Here is a 15,907-nt window from a genome sequence, read left to right on the forward strand (position 1 = left end):
TCTTTCATAGGAGGTCTTAAGGATCTCAAATAGATCCTGTGATTTTGTTAGAGGCCAACTATAAACGCTGCGTAGAGTGAAAACAGCGATCCTTGTCAATGTTATTGTCAGAGTTCTAAACGAATTACCGGGCTTAATTGAATCACGGCACCGCTTTCACAAATAATTAGGAAACCACCGTTCAAGTAACTGTGACACTGATATGACGGAGGAAGACGCGGTAAGGCTGTAATTGACAGGTTAATGGCGGTCTTTGATTCAAAGCCAACTAAAGAGGTTATTGCCTTCTTCAAAAAAATACGCCAAACGGTCTTGCGGTATTGGTACGGTCCTGTGGGACTTACTGCAACCTTGTTATGCGTCTTTAAGAGCTGCCAGTCAGCTGCAGATGAAGACATCCAGAGAGGCCACTGTCTCCCACTGTCTCGCTGAAGACACAGAGCACAGCAGAGAGGCCCCTGACCTTTTCTACCTTTTCTACCAGTATATATTATATATTTCCTTCTGCACAGGCCTGTGTGCACAAGAGGGAAACTTGCTGACTTGCTCAAACCCCAGATGCAGCTGATGGAAGTAACGGTCCGCCTTACAGTGAGTGATGAGGCCGCAGGATGCCGAGCTGAGGAGCACTTTCCATCGCATCCCCACTAAAACTTCACAAAGGGCTGGGAAACGAGACTGCTGCTGATGTCTGGGGATTTCACAGTGTGTTTATACTGATAAACTGAATCCTTGCTCACTCGAATTCTCGGTCGTTTGGTGCCTTGCGTTCTTTTTCGGAGAGGGTGTAAGATCAGTTGTGATGTGCTGGTGTGTGTTGTTTTACGACCATTAGTGTACCAGCGTATGACTGTGCAACTCAATAGTAGTTGAGATTTTTTGTTTGTGTTCGTTCCTGTTTTTCTAGAGCTTTTTTGTCTCTTTCTTGATAGTCAGGGGAGTATTTTGGCGCGGGGCCCACACTTACTGTCATTTGTGTTGGCAAGCAACACACTTGTTCACAGAAAGCTTGAATCAAATTTTAGTGCTAAGGCTGCAGAAATCACAACAGAGAGAGAACGATGCACCATCCCTGAATAAACCACAAACCCTGTCAGGAGAAGAGATCAGGAACGGCCTCATTCACCAACCATCTCTTCCTCCTCACCCTTCCATTCATCTCTTCTCTCCTTCAAAACAGTCTCTCTCTCTCTTTCTACTATTCTCATTCTGATGTTCTCTTTGTTGCACCTCAACCTCTACTCCCCACGAGGAGAGGCTGGGGCAGGTAGACATCAGAGGGCGGGCTCGCTCTACGAGTTCTACCTCCACCAGCCTCCCCTGCTTCCGACCACTACTCTCTATCTGTCCTCTATTCTTTTACAAAGGACAACTTCAATGTCAGGACTAGAATGTCCTAAGAACAAATGTACAGTACATTGACATCATTTTGCAGAGATTGTCTTTAGATTAGATTAGATTCACTTTATTGTCATTACATTGTACAAGACAATGCAACGAAATGATTGTGCGTCTAACCAGAAGTGCTACTAATAGCAATTATATTGCAGTGATAAGTAGCAGTATTTACAGCAATCTTTACAGTAAAGTGCAAATGGTAGCGTGATGTGCAATGTCATACAATAGTGACTGGATGTATATGTGCAGTGGTATATATAAATTGAGATTTTATACAATGTGCAATTTTACAGGCTATGATACATATCATACATATATGATAAATATGTCGTATATAGTGAAGTATATACGACATATCTTCTCATATCCAAGTTACAGTATATGCCCGGGAACAGGAGAGGCTGGTGGAGGCAGCAAGCAGGGGAAGGGGTCATTGTGATGTATGGAACGCAATGAGGAATGATATCAATCACACATTATATTCCCTGGCAGTGAATGTATATAGGCTTAGCATAGGGATATAGACTTAGTATCAGGGAGCTTCCTTAATGACTAAGTGTAGACACTAGACATCCTCTGCGGTCATCAATTATTTTATCCCCCACAGAACCTAATTTCTTGCGGAAATGTCCTAGGGCAGTATACAGTGCTGAACTGTAGCAGTTCTTGCCGGAATAATTTCATGTGCCTTGATTAGGACGAAGTTGTCAGGTTTTTAATGCAGTCTTTTTTGGGGGGCCGCTCTCAGCTGCTTTCCGAAAAAAATGTTTTAAAGGAATGTTTACTGCAGAAAGAGACGCAGGGGAAACAACAGAGAGCTTATCTGCACCGACAGATGCAACTAAGCCCAGATGAAAAGGCGCAATTGAAAGAATCACACTTCAGAGGTGCAGGATCACTAACCTATTGGGTTTAAGATTGACCTCGCTCAAAGTCTTAATCTGTTATTCACTTGTATAGATCTGCTCCCTCCCTCCCCACCCTCTCCTAAAATCCTCTTTCTGGCTGCAGTGCACTGTGGTCAGAGGCACCTCTCAGCCCCCCCCCCCCCCCTCCCTTACCAAAAACCCCTGGCGTAAGCATTTATTCTCTGCTCAGTCTTCTGAAAGTGCTGCAGCTGCATTTACGGAGGAGAGCGCAACTGCAGCTGAATTAGCCAATCTGCATATTCAGGGGCTGTTAGAGGGAGATTGCTCCCATGTGAGGGTACGGAGAGCAGGATTGGTCCTGAGTAAGATACAGTACAGGAGGAGGGCTTGTCAGAGGGAGGAGCGGAGCATGGGGGGGGGGCGCAGGAGATTTATCATGACTGATACACTGATACGCTGGGAGGAGGTCTTGTTTGAAGTAGGGGAGACGGAGGGGCGGAGGGCAGAGGGGGGGAGGGTGGTGGAGGGCAGAGGGGTAGCAGGTTTCTTCTAGGTGAGATGTGTGGAGGTGTGTTACGTAAGAGGCGGGTTAAGGGTGGTGGGGGAGGTAAGATGGGGGGGAGTAGGGGATTTGTCCTGTGTATGTGATGGGCTATAGAGGGGAGGTCCTGTGTGTGTGATGGACTAAAGCATCTTTGAGTGTCTAGAAAAGCGCTATTTAAGTCTAATGTATTATTATTATTATTATTATTATTATTACTATAGAGTGGAGGTCCCGTGTGCAGGAAGAGAGGGAGGAGGAGATGGTGGTTCTAGTTGGGAGCGGGGGGGTGTAGTTGGGGGAGGGGGGTGTAGTTGCGGGCGGGTGTAGTTGGGGGGAAGCTCTGTCTTGTGTGACAGTGGGGTAAGAGCTTGCCTGGCGTTCCTAGCTGTGTGATGGAGCGTGCCTAGAGGTTGCATGTGAGCCCCCGCGGGCTCCGTGGAGGAGATGGCAGATGTTGTTCTGTAACTGAAATGACTCAGGAGCTCTGTGTCCCCCCCCAAAGATGAGACATATGGCTCATCACTGTATGCATGCACACAGATTATAGTGAAATTGCAAAATGCTGTTTTTTTCTTTCTATGCCTCATTTGTATTCATACCGTGTGTATCACAGTTATTCATATCGTAGGATTTAATTCATATTCAGGAAGCCCGCATGCATGGTGCATTACCTTGAATGTTCACCGCCTCACACTCTGGTAATGATAGCACTCCAGCGAGCTTCTGCATTACTTCATACATTTTTGATGAACATGACATCATCAGTTTGAGTCCGTTTTTGACGTTTTTCTTTAAAGAAAACTTAAATGAATATCATTAGATAAGTTGATCTGTTGAGGTAAAGATATGGTACTGTACTGTACTTCGCTGTGTTGCTAGGAAGAGGTCTTGAGAAAGTGATTATGAATTATGTTTTGTCATTGGGGATCATGTCCCTTCCCGCGCTGCAAATCATTTTGGGAGAGGGGACTCCACTCCACATAAATCCCAATGACTCTATTGACTTTCCCGCTTGATTTACGACCGTTAGAAAAGATCTAGACATTAGGCGTCGTCAGTGGCCCGGGATTAGCGAAAATGTAGCCCTAAGCTAATAAAAGTCTTCAATTTGTTGTAATATAATGGCCTTTGTACAATTATATGGACTCTAATTTCAGTTCGAATGATGCATTCATTCCACAAAAGATTGATGATGTTCATTCTGTTTTGTTGTTTGTGATGGATGACTCTGGGTCAAATGAAGGACAACTCACAACCCAGTGAAGCCGTGGTTGTGGAAAGTGGCCGTGGTAAGAGAGCCACACAAGTGGATGGATGTTTTGTGTTGTAGAAGCAAAGATGGTGGCCGTGGTAAGAGAGCCACACAAGTGTATGGATGTTTTGTGTTGTAGAAGCAAAGATGGTGGCCGTGGTAAGAGAGCCACACAAGTGGATGGATGTTTTGTGTTGTAGAAGCAAAGATGGTGGCCGTGGTAAGAGAGCCACACAAGTGTATGGATGTTTTGTGTTGTAGAAGCAAAGATGGTGGCCGTGGTAAGAGAGCCACACAAGTGTATGGATGTTTTGTGTTGTAGAAGCAAAGATAGTGGCCGTGGTAAGAGAGCCACACAAGTGGATGGATGTTTTGTGTTGTAGAAGCAAAGATGGTGGCCGTGGTAAGAGAGCCACACAAGTAGATGGATGTTTTGTGGTGATTATAATAGCGAGGTGAGTGGGGGCGTAATAAATACAATCAGATAATAACACTTAACTATAACATAAAACATTTAGTGGATCTAACATCTACTGGGGATGTGGAGATAGCTGTTCCTCCTCTCCCATGTGGAAAAGTAACTCTTGCTAAATGTCGCTTTTATTGAAACATGTCCTTTAGTGCTTTAACTGCAAAGGAAATTATTTAGTGTCTTCATTTAAATGATGAATGGTTCGATTAAATAGTAACATTAATGTGAATTGAGCTGTATCTTCTTTTATTATAGTGTTCACCTCAGTGTCTGACGACTAGCATTACGCCTGACCCTAAACCTTTCACTCAATACTGTAAACTGCAATAATAATGTTTCAACAACAAACAAACCAAAAAAAGTAAAACGTGTTTTTGTGTGTGTTTCTTTTATGTTTTTTTTCCAATTCAAATTACAAATAGAACATACAACTTAAAGGAGATTCATACACAATTACACTCATTGTAATTTGCATATCCACACACAAATCGTGAGCTTAGAATTATAAGGTTCTATCTCCGTTTAGGGTATTTCAATATTTTTTATTGAGCGTCAAAGTTTTTACATTCCATTATGTTTTGTGAGATGGAACCTTTGTGTTTTATTAATTACTAACGAATCCATACAAACATACCGATACATACACTATCAACAATTGTCTCTGCAACATAAGTCGTCCTGGCTGTAGTGGGATTTCTAGCAGCAGCTATGGGGGAGTGAGAATTAGCTTGCTCAAGAGGATAATGTGCATAATGTATATGTGTGTGTGTGTGTGTGTGTGTGTGTGTGTGTGTGTGTGTGTGTGTGTGTGTGTGTGTGATGCAGTCTGCTGTGTATCTGGAGGTTGTGTGTGATGCCCAGGGAGACACCATATGCTGCTTACACTCAGGAGGAGCCTCCCATCATTGCAGACCCATGGGTGAAATACCCTGCAACAACCCCTCTCTCCACCTCCCCACCCACCCCCCAACACTCCGCCCCTCACCCCTAACCCTCCGTCCCTCACCCCTAACCCTCCGTCCCTCACCCCTAAACACTCCTCCCCTCACCCCTAAACACTCCTCCCCTCACCCCTAAACACTCCTCCCCTCACCCCTAAACACTCCGCCCCCCACCCCCTAATACTCCGTCCCTCACCCCCAAACCCTCCTCCCCTCACCCCTAAACACTCCTCCCCTCACCCCTAACCCTCCGTCCCTCACCCCCAAACCCTCTGCCCCCCCCCAACCCCCAAACACTCACACACTATATGGATTTTGTGTGTAATGTTCAATATTAGTCCCCGTCACTTTGCAGCACCATAAAAACTGCCTGATGCATACTTCCTCCTGGGTAGGGGACAGGGGTCAGTAAGGATAAAGAATAATAAATGTGCTGCAGAAAATCCTGTAGAGGGCAGAGTTCTACTACTTAAACGTGCAGGAGCCAGGCGAGGCTCCATGGCTGCACATCTGATGCAAGAGGGAACAGAGAGGCTGCATACAGTTTTCAGAACGTCATGTGAGGTTGACTTGTCTTGTCTTCATCACATGTCTGTCTTCTCCGTGTGTCTGAAGGAATCCTCCTGACTGATCAAGTGGAGCGTGTTTGAGAAGACGTTTGTTTTATCCGATAGTCCCACACCGGCGCTAAGCCACAGGGACAGGGCTTCCAAGGGAAAGCGGTGGGAATTGGGGTGCCAAGCTTTGTCTGTAGGATATTTGTAGAACATTATTTGATTATAATGTGGACCTTTTTTTCCACACATCATTCGATGAGAGTTATTGGAGGACCTTCATGTCTTTAGGGAAGGGGAAGAGGACGAGGGTAGACTTTCCAAGTGATCACAAGACTTGAATGAGTCAATAACACTAACCTAACTCCAGATCCACGCATGCTCCCTCTCTCTCTCTCTCTCTCTCTCTCTCTCTCTCTCTCTCTCTCTCTCTCTCTCTCTCTCTCTCTCTCTCTCTCTCTCTCATACACACACAACTTCAATTGCACTTTTCAAGGGATGTTGAGTGGGGCCACCCATTGGGTACTATTTTGCTCTGTTAAAACATCATCGCAGTGCATTGTTTTTCTCTCAAACAGTTATCCATAAATAAACCTAGTAGGAATTAACAAAATTGATTTCCAGTATGAGAAGTAGTGGAGATTTATAGTATTGTCTGGGCTTTTTTTGCGCAGTGCGGTAAATTACCCCCTGGCTGATGTTTCTCCTTCTCTCTCTCTCTCTCTGTCTTACCCCCTCTCTCCCCCACCCCCTGGTCCAATGGGAGCACCTGATCCCACGCCGCCAGCCCCCCTAATTGCTTTACGCTTGTCACCAATGGAGTGGCTCTCCCATCAAAAGACACTCCAAACCCCTCTGTGATTTCAGCTGGCTCAAATCACCAGCATGTTAGGGAGGGGAAACCTAAGAGAGATAAAGAGCTAAATGACAGGGGTGGTTAAAGGGACAAGTGTTATAAAGACTCAGAATAATCAAGTAGCTAGAGTGGGATGTGGGACTTAAACTCCCAGGCCAGGGGAGGGAATGAGACAGTTTCACTTAGATGGCAGGGACGGGAAAAATCGTTTGGGGTTTTAAGGCCGGAGTGGCTCCCTGGGTTTATATGAAAAGATCTGGAGGCCTTGGGAGCCTGTATAGCTAATTAATGTGGTTAATTAATCTACCGTCACCCTTCCCAACTGTCTGGGAAATTACAATTGCATTGATCAGGAATCCCTCTGGTCTAAAAGCTCCCCCCCCCCTACCCCCCCCCCCCCCCCCCCCCCAAAGGAATTCATCCTTGTTGTGAGCACTGTAATCCATGATCTTGGCTCCGGATCAAAAGCGAAATAATTCAAAACACCATTTTGCAGCTCTAGATCTCTCTCTCTCTCTCTCTCTCTCTCTCTCTCTCTCTCTCTCTCTCTCTCTCTCTCTCTCTCTCTCTCAGCGCCCACAGCACATCTCTGTACCAGTGGAGGCTGGGTGGAGGAGGTCGAATTTGGAGGACGGGTTTATTCTAATGCACGGAACGGAATGAGGAACGGTATCAAACACGTGTGTTTGACGCCATTCCTCATTCCATTCCGTGCATTGCAACGAGCCCGTCCTCTGATTGCTACCTCCACCAGCCTCCCCCCTCTCTGTTTTCGACAGTACATTAACTGATTGGGATAGTCAATCAGCATTTGTGCTGTTCCCCTGGGATAAACATACTTAGGTGATTGTTTCTCTGCCAAACACAGTAACTGTAGAGACCCGTACTATACTATACATGTCACTAAAGAGCGGCGATGTGTGTGTTGTGGTGGGCTGTGTCCATTATCACCTGGTAGCTTCTGGTACCAGGTGCCTGGTAGCATTATCAGCACCGGGTGGTGAGGTTCCTTCCATGTCACCTAATGTGTCCAGGACAACAGTCTGTCAGCGACGGTGTCACAAGGAGAGTCTGGATGGGATGAGACGGTCTGGAGACGCGACTCGATCCCATCTACCTCCGCTTCCACACAGGGGTCCTAATTTTAGATCTGCAGCTATTTAAATCAATAGCAGTGATCCGATCAACTGACATGTCAGCTGAATTACAGCACATTACTCCACAATGTCAGATGAATTCTGGCCCGTTCTCAGCCAGGTTGACAACATCCACCTCAATTCTCTGTTTGTTCAAAGATCTGAACTAATGATTGTTGATTTACCTTCATTGGACCAATGCTACGGTCCTATGTTTTATAGATTTTAAAATAATCGTATGATACATTATGAACGTGTTACAGGAGACACATCAACAGTTGGGATTGAACAAAACATGCAATTGGCATGAATCCTCGAAAATGTTGATTGTTTTAAACATTAAAATACGGTGCAGTTGGTCCGTGTCAGTACAGACACTTTTCTGAAGAGGATAGGTTTGTACGTGGTGAAAACCACACTCTTGAAGCTAGAATTAGATTGCCCTAGGTCTGTGCTGCATTTCCGCTGTTCCAATCAATACAGCTGCAAAAATTGTCAAACATTTGTTTCCTGGCTATCATTGGTGTAAGATAATACCAGAAGCAAGCTGTAGAAACACAAAGCCTTGTCCTTGGTAATGAGAATGGAATTGTGGTTAAAAAGAAAAAAAAATCTGACTTAATCATTCCCTTTGAGCTATTGACAGGCCAGTAGGCATAAAATGAGTGCTCCTCAAAATCAATTGCTTAATTGCTTTACAGTTTGGCCACCTTATAAAAGCTGACAATACCAAATCCTAAGGCCTAAGATCTGCTGTATCAATACCCATGAACATTGTTATCTGAAAAAGAAAAAAGAAAATACACAAACTGCATGCTTTGCATCTGACTGCAATTATTTGTGTTAATTAGAATTACTCAAGCATGGCACACACAAACACACACACACACACACGCACACACACACACACACACACACACACACACACACACACACACACACACACACACACACACAAACACTCATCTAATTTCATAAGCAAGTTCTGCCTTTCTATTGGAATACATTCAGATCACAGCCACACACAACATTAGCATCACTGTTACACTAATGTGCTAATCTGATCAGTGTCTCTAAACCAAAGCTGCCTTGTGATGTTTTATTTGCTCTGTTCAGCGAGAGCATCCAGGGAGAGCGTACAGCACACCAGTGTGTGCTGCATATTTCAGCTGCATTTCCCCCCCATCCATGACACAGTTTCACTGAGGTCATATTCTACTCTTATATAAATATATTTCTATAAGATGTTTCGCTAGGCAGTTCGCTAGCCAGCCCATGCAGCCCTTTCTCTTGTTTCAAGCGTGAACGTGCTAAACCAGCAACATATAATCATGTGCTATTAGGAGTCCTTGTGTGAGGCATTGTGTGGTGCATTGACCAGTTGGATGTCATAAACGTCAGTCTGGTTATGTACTCTCTCACACATGCTGGGCTCAAGATTCTGACAGAGGAAAAGCACAGAGATTAACAGAACCATTGGCCTTTGTACAGTAGGAGATGACCATTATCCCATGATGCTTTAGGTGTGTCTGTTCCAGTGGCAAACAGGACTGGATGTACAAAAAGCGAACCTTATGTATTCCCATGTTTGCATTTCAAGGGGAGAACCCTATAACCAGAGCATTCAATGTTAAACACGTATTGTTGAGTGTAAATAGACACCAACACCTTCTCTTTCATTCTCGGCTGCTGCAGCAGCAGGGCTGTATTCAACATCTGTCATGTTATATGATATCTGCAGTCATAAGAGCTCATAGATGGACCCACACCACCATTTGCTTAGTGGGCTGTTTTTCTGGGCTGGACAGTTTTTTTGCGTGAGGTGACTCACCCACAGTCAGGGGTAGTGTTCACTATAATAACTATGAGGGCCTGTTGTGAATTCGTAATTTTGCTTTTTGCGCCCGTGCGATTTGCTCTAACTATCACGTTCGGTTTGGATCCTAGTGTTTCCTGTTCTAAAACATGCTGAGCAGAAAGGAAAAGGCATAATTCAGTGCATGTGAAACTCCCCCGCCGAGCCGGCGATGTAAAGACAGAATGCTAACAGAGGGTATTTCAAGGGCTTCCACGTTGAACATTAAGCACCCTAAGCCAACATCAAAGGTGATCAAATTGCGTCGAGGTTCCAGAAACATGTTCGTTCATGCATTTCTATAGGAAGGCTTGTGATGGTAAGCTAGTACTGCTCTCCCCCAGTCAGACCACTCTGTAAACGCTGTGTGTGTGTGTGTGTGTGTGATGGTTCCGTCATCGTTCCATCATCTAAGACCATCCATCCCGTTCAGTGACTTATTCATTGGACCCTGTTCATTGCGGTAGGCCAATTGCCTACAGTAAGCACCCAAGGCCCATAATCAATCTTACAGGCCTTGATATAATATGCACATTATACAGAACAGGGACCTGGGTGCAGGTTTGGAGGTCAGTAGGTGTATCTTTTAACAAGCCCTTGTTCTTTAGCGTGTGTGTGACTGTGTGCAAAATGTAATTTTCCTAATGACAGGTAACTATAATAGATTTCAGGGGTAATGTCTCTCCGTGGGCTGCCCGTTTATCACATTTTTCACAGGTTCTCTATGACTGCCCTTGTTTATCTAATTCCCGTGACCTTGGCCAACTCACCCTGCTCCATTCTAGATATGCCCCATCCCCCTTCCTTCCTCATCCTCCAATGGAATCGGCTGGCGAGTCTCTGTACGTCAGCAACATTGCAGGACCTCTGTGCTCCTCCTGCATTATATTCAGCCCCTATCTCCTCCTCCTGTGCTCATTAGTGCAAAAGGTAGAGGTGACAGGTACGGTCGTGGAATCACAAAGTGACAAAGTGCACAACAGAACAACAGAAGGTGCTGCATAGAATTAGGGACTTCTGAAGCAACGAATTGCAGCAACACAATTCTTACAGTACATGGGGTAGAAGCTTAAGGAGCAAGGGGTTTGGTGCATTGCACAATTTACATTTTATATTGATTATGTCTGGATTCCTCTTGGGAAGGAATATTGAACATCTTGAGTAAAGGGGATCTAAGTGTCTGGATTTGGTTTTTTAATCCCTCGCCGTCCCTCTACTTGTCTCATATCTGCTAAAGATGACCATAAAGGTCACTTAAAGAGATTTGCTGTATATTCACCCCCAAAATGGCCTTATTTGGCTAGGTTGTCAATGATCTCTTTCACTTAAAACTTCATGATTGTCTCCATCTCTCTTCTTTTCCCGATAGCAACACACGAGATGACTCCTATTAATCTTACAAAATATAGTCCGATTTTTTTTTTGCTCATCCCCAAGAAAAGGTCTTGTGGAAAACTGACATTCTGGAATAAATTGCACAATCTTTGCTGACGCTGCAGCACTGTCCAGTGGAGTGGCTGTACAGTGTGTAATATATTGTTCATGTTAGGGAGTCAGTGTCTGAGTTGCTACACACAGAGAGAGTAATATCAGGGACAACACATCTTGGCCTCATATTCACTCTAAAAGGTTTAAGTGACAGACAGGCCTTAACTCACTAAGAGCATGTCAAAATGCTCGAGCCATTTATCTTGTGAAGCTTAGCCACCAATCGATGTGACTTTCAGAGAGTGTCATATATCCAGTATTTTTCTTTGAGAGTGCAATCTAGATTTGCAGTACCTACTGTACCACCTAAGACCTGTCTGACAATGCCCATACATTGCCGTAAAAAATGCACTATATTTTATGAGGGCGAGTATCTGAGGCCACATAAGCTCACCTTATACAGCATACTCTGTCACATGCATGCTAAACGTGTACACTAGCCGTGTAGATAAGTGATTGAAAATTAGCCTGCCAAGTGAAGGGTCTTTCTTTTATTTATTTATTATTGAAGCACAACCTCTTCAGTAAATCATGTACAGAGTCCAAAACAGGAGCATCGGAGGACTAGGTCAAATTATAATGGCTGTTCTATATTTACTGCAAATGAATAAATCAGAACACCACAAACACGACAAATATATTTAGAACATCACCAACAACAGCTTCTGTTTTGCTCTATGTACCACTATGGAAATAAAAATAGTGTAACATGTAAATATTTCACACATCGTACACTGACACAAACACTACAGGATAAAAGTGCAGTTGCAAATGTGTAAAAGTGCTTCAGCTGTACAACTGAATTATCGGGTACTTGGAAATAATGCAGCACGATACACAATGCTTTTGTCTGCTCCAAGGCCTAATAAGTAATAACTGCAGTCCACAAGGTAAGATGTTACACCAGAGGGGGGGTGATCACTCTGAGCTCCTATTACCATCATAAAGAGTTCATTCTTATTGTTTTGTTGTGACATCAATGGCATATTTAAGTGCAAACTGTGTTTTTGCACCTTATGCTATACAATACGTTATTCATTCTATCTCTCTCTCTATCTCTCTCTCTCTCTCTCTCTCTCTCTCTCTCTCTCTCTCTCTCTCTTTCAATGCGGTTGTATGCGCACTGCACAAGCTGGTATTATACTGCCTGCATATTCAGCAAACAGTTTGAATAATTTGTTCAAACTAATTACCCTATGCATCTTCTCTTGTGAAATGTTCTACGGGACCTGACTGGCTCTTTGAATGTAGACTAGATTCTTGTCAGCCTAGCCTACAGCTGCTAGATCAGTAATAAACATTAGCCTATATTACCCTGCTTATTTTGTTGCTGTTGGTTGATTGATAGAAAATCCATGCAATGGGGATCGTGGAACGAGTCTAGAGAAACTTGTTTATATGAAGAGCAGCTTTCTTGGAATAGATATTGGCTGATTCAAGTGAATGGTGGAGGAATTCAAGGCGATTTAGGGACCTGTTGTTCTCTATTATCCTTAGACTGTTTTTATTTTATTTTGTGTAATATTCATTTAATTGTGTTAAACATCTATTTTACAAGAGAGACCCGGTCCAAGACAGCAACAGGGGGAACAATTACAGACACACATTACAACAACAGTAGGCTACATAGGCTAGATTACACACACAAAACATCATCAACAATCATAAAAGCAATCAGATGGACCAAATGAATCAGATCATGAATCACTGTAAAAAAAAAAAAAAAAAAAAAAAAGGGGGCGGGGGTTAAGTGAGGCTGTGTGTACACAATCTGACTACACACTTATATTTAGCCTGATTGTAGAACGATGATTATAATTTATTATGTCATCTTCTTTCTCTCACATATTATTGCATTCAGTGTGCCCCTGCTTTAAAAAGTTGGAGATGTAACTGAGTGAAAACCATATTAATTTGACCTCGGTGCTCGATATAATTAATAAATAATTATATATTATTATATATATTATATAATACATATATTTCCAGGCCGGCATTGTAAATAAGAATTTTGTTCTTAATTGTCTCGCCTGGTAAAATAAAGGTAAAATAAAATATTAAATATAATCCCGCTGATGGGTAACGGTTCTTGACCTTGTACTATAACGGTGTTGTGTTGTTGTGAGTGGGGAGGCTGTGTGCGTGATGCTGCTGTGATGCTGCTTGTATCAAGTCCCCCCCTTCACCACACCCCTGTAAACAGCCAATGGTCTCTCCCAGACCGGACCTGTCACTGTCACCGCCGTGGTGGAGACCATCGCACCGGGCTGGTAGAGGGGGGGGAGAAGAGGCATTCAGTGCCTGCCATTGCAGTGCAGGGCTGCTTTGGGAGCCACGAGGATTCATCCGATTCATCCCTAAAGAGGCTTTTCACTCATATCTACATGGTTACGGACCAAAGTGCTTTGAATAAGGTGAAGGAAACCACTTGAGTACGTGTGAATATTTTTGCATTTACATTCAACAAGCCAGTTGTCAGTATGTCACTGTGCCTCTCTCTCTGCTGCGGGCACCGCTTAGCACACAGCTAGCTAACGTTAGCCTGTAGCTGCTGTAACCGAACCTCGCTGGTCCAAGTCAATGAAGTTCGGACCTTTTTTAATATCCATTTTGTTGTCATGTCACGTTGTCATGTTGCCCTCGGATAGCACCAAGGAACGGGATGTTGCTGTGGTGTTTTTAGCCAGCTAAGCTGCATGCAATATCATATCAACATAGCTAAACTTGCTTCACTGAGAGGGAGTACCACCGAACAAAATGTCGGCCGGGGTTCCTTCAGACAAGGTATGATATTGACATCGTTGTACGGCGAGAAATGAGAGCTACGGTCTAATTCAGCTTGATGTGTGGTAGCTGGAGGGTCGTGTCCGGTTGGCATGTGTCAGTGTGGCTGTGGAAGGTCACCTGCCTGTGTGAAGGCTGCTGTCATGTCAGGCACCTGTCTGTCTCTCTGCCTGGGTGAAGGCTGCTGTCATGTCAGGCACCTGTCTGTCTCTCCTGCTGTCAGGCACCTGTCTGTCTCTCTGCCTGTGTGAAGGCTGCTGTCATGTCAGGCACCTGTCTGTCTCTCCTGCTGTCAGGCACCTGTCTGTCTCTCCTGCTGTCAGGCACCTGTCTGTCTCTCTGCCTGGGTGAAGGCTGCTGTCATGTCAGGCACCTGTCTGTCTCTCTTGCTGTCAGGCACCTGTCTGTCTCTCTGCCTGTGTGAAGGCTGCTGTCATGTCAGGCACCTGTCTGTCTCTCTTGCTGTCAGGCACCTGTCTGTCTCTCTGCCTGGGTGAAGGCTGCTGTCATGTCAGGCACCTGTCTGTCTCTCCTGCTGTCAGGCACCTGTCTGTCTCTCTGCCTGTGTGAAGGCTGCTGTCATGTCAGGCACCTGTCTGTCTCTCCTGCTGTCAGGCACCTGTCTGTCTCTCTGCCTGTGTGAAGGCTGCTGTCATGTCAGGCACCTGTCTGTCTCTCCTGCTGTCAGGCACCTGTCTGTCTCTGCCTGGGTGAAGGCTGCTGTCATGTCAGGCACCTGTCTGTCTCTCCCACCGCTGCTGTCAGGCACCTGTCTGTCTCTCCTGCTGTCAGGCACCTGTCTGTCTGTCTCTCCCACCGCCTCCCAGTCATGTCAGCTGTGTGACCGCGGCGACAGACAGTTGATCTCCTGACAACACCAGCAGCGTGTGAGAGAACATGTCTAGCCACTTAGCCAGCAGCATCCTTACCTTCTCACCAACAGTGTGGCTGTGCTGATTACTTTGAAAAACAGGTATTAGCTGCCACTGACTACTTGGGGGGGAAATACATTCGTGTTTGGGAAGAGATAGGCTAGCTAGCTGGCTGGCTAGTTAGCTATTTTGAAAAGCTCAGCTGCTGAGAGATGTACTAGGGGGGGTTGGCACGGCGTTGTAACGAAATGTCATCGATCAGGTTGATTTGTAGCTAGATAAAGTGGTGACGTTAGTTGGTAGATACGCGTTATTAGCCAGCGGGGTAGGTAGCCCAAAGCTAGCTGACACAAGCCCTTACTACCCGACCTGTTGAATATTGATGATGGCCATTGGCCAGCATCTCTGTCGGGTCCTTGCTTTGCCACTAACGTACTAGCAGGACACACAGTTGGGCGTTGTCATGAATGTCAACTACTCTAGCCACAGCCTCCTACTGTAGACATCAGTCAGGTTATAAGAACCTAATGCTTATTATTGTTCCAAAGATGCACCTCCCCAGTCCAAGCTCCAAGCCCTCTGGCTTTGCTGTGGTGAATATTATCTAGTTCATATAATGACACGTTGCTGTTTGACTTAAGGTGTTAGCTGTCATAAGTCTAGCATGTGGCTAGCATTTCATCAGTGACCTCACCTTGTGTACAATGCTAGGACAGGGCCTGTTGCAGTCTTGGTACCCTTACTGCTCCTGCGTTGTGTTATACAACCAGCCATACTGTACTGTACATGTATGCATTTGCCAAGACAACAAGTTGAATCTAGTCTAATCACAAGGACAATGTGTCTGCTATGTAAATTCAGGAGGACATACTTTATCATAGTGATT

At 44.7% G+C, this 15,907-nt stretch overlaps 1 protein-coding gene across 1 annotated transcript in view; it reads left to right on the top strand.

The window, feature by feature from the left end:
- The window catches only part of tjp1b (tight junction protein 1b), a gene marked incomplete at its 5' end in the record, with an annotated part of 94,836 nt that overhangs the window by 14,567 nt on the left and 64,362 nt on the right, over positions 1-15,907 (top strand). The window lies entirely within an intron of this gene.

The sequence above is a fragment of the Nansenia antarctica genome, assembly GCF_963989245.1.
Source record: "Nansenia antarctica genome assembly, chromosome: 14".
Taxonomy (NCBI): Eukaryota; Metazoa; Chordata; class Actinopteri; order Argentiniformes; family Microstomatidae; genus Nansenia; species Nansenia antarctica.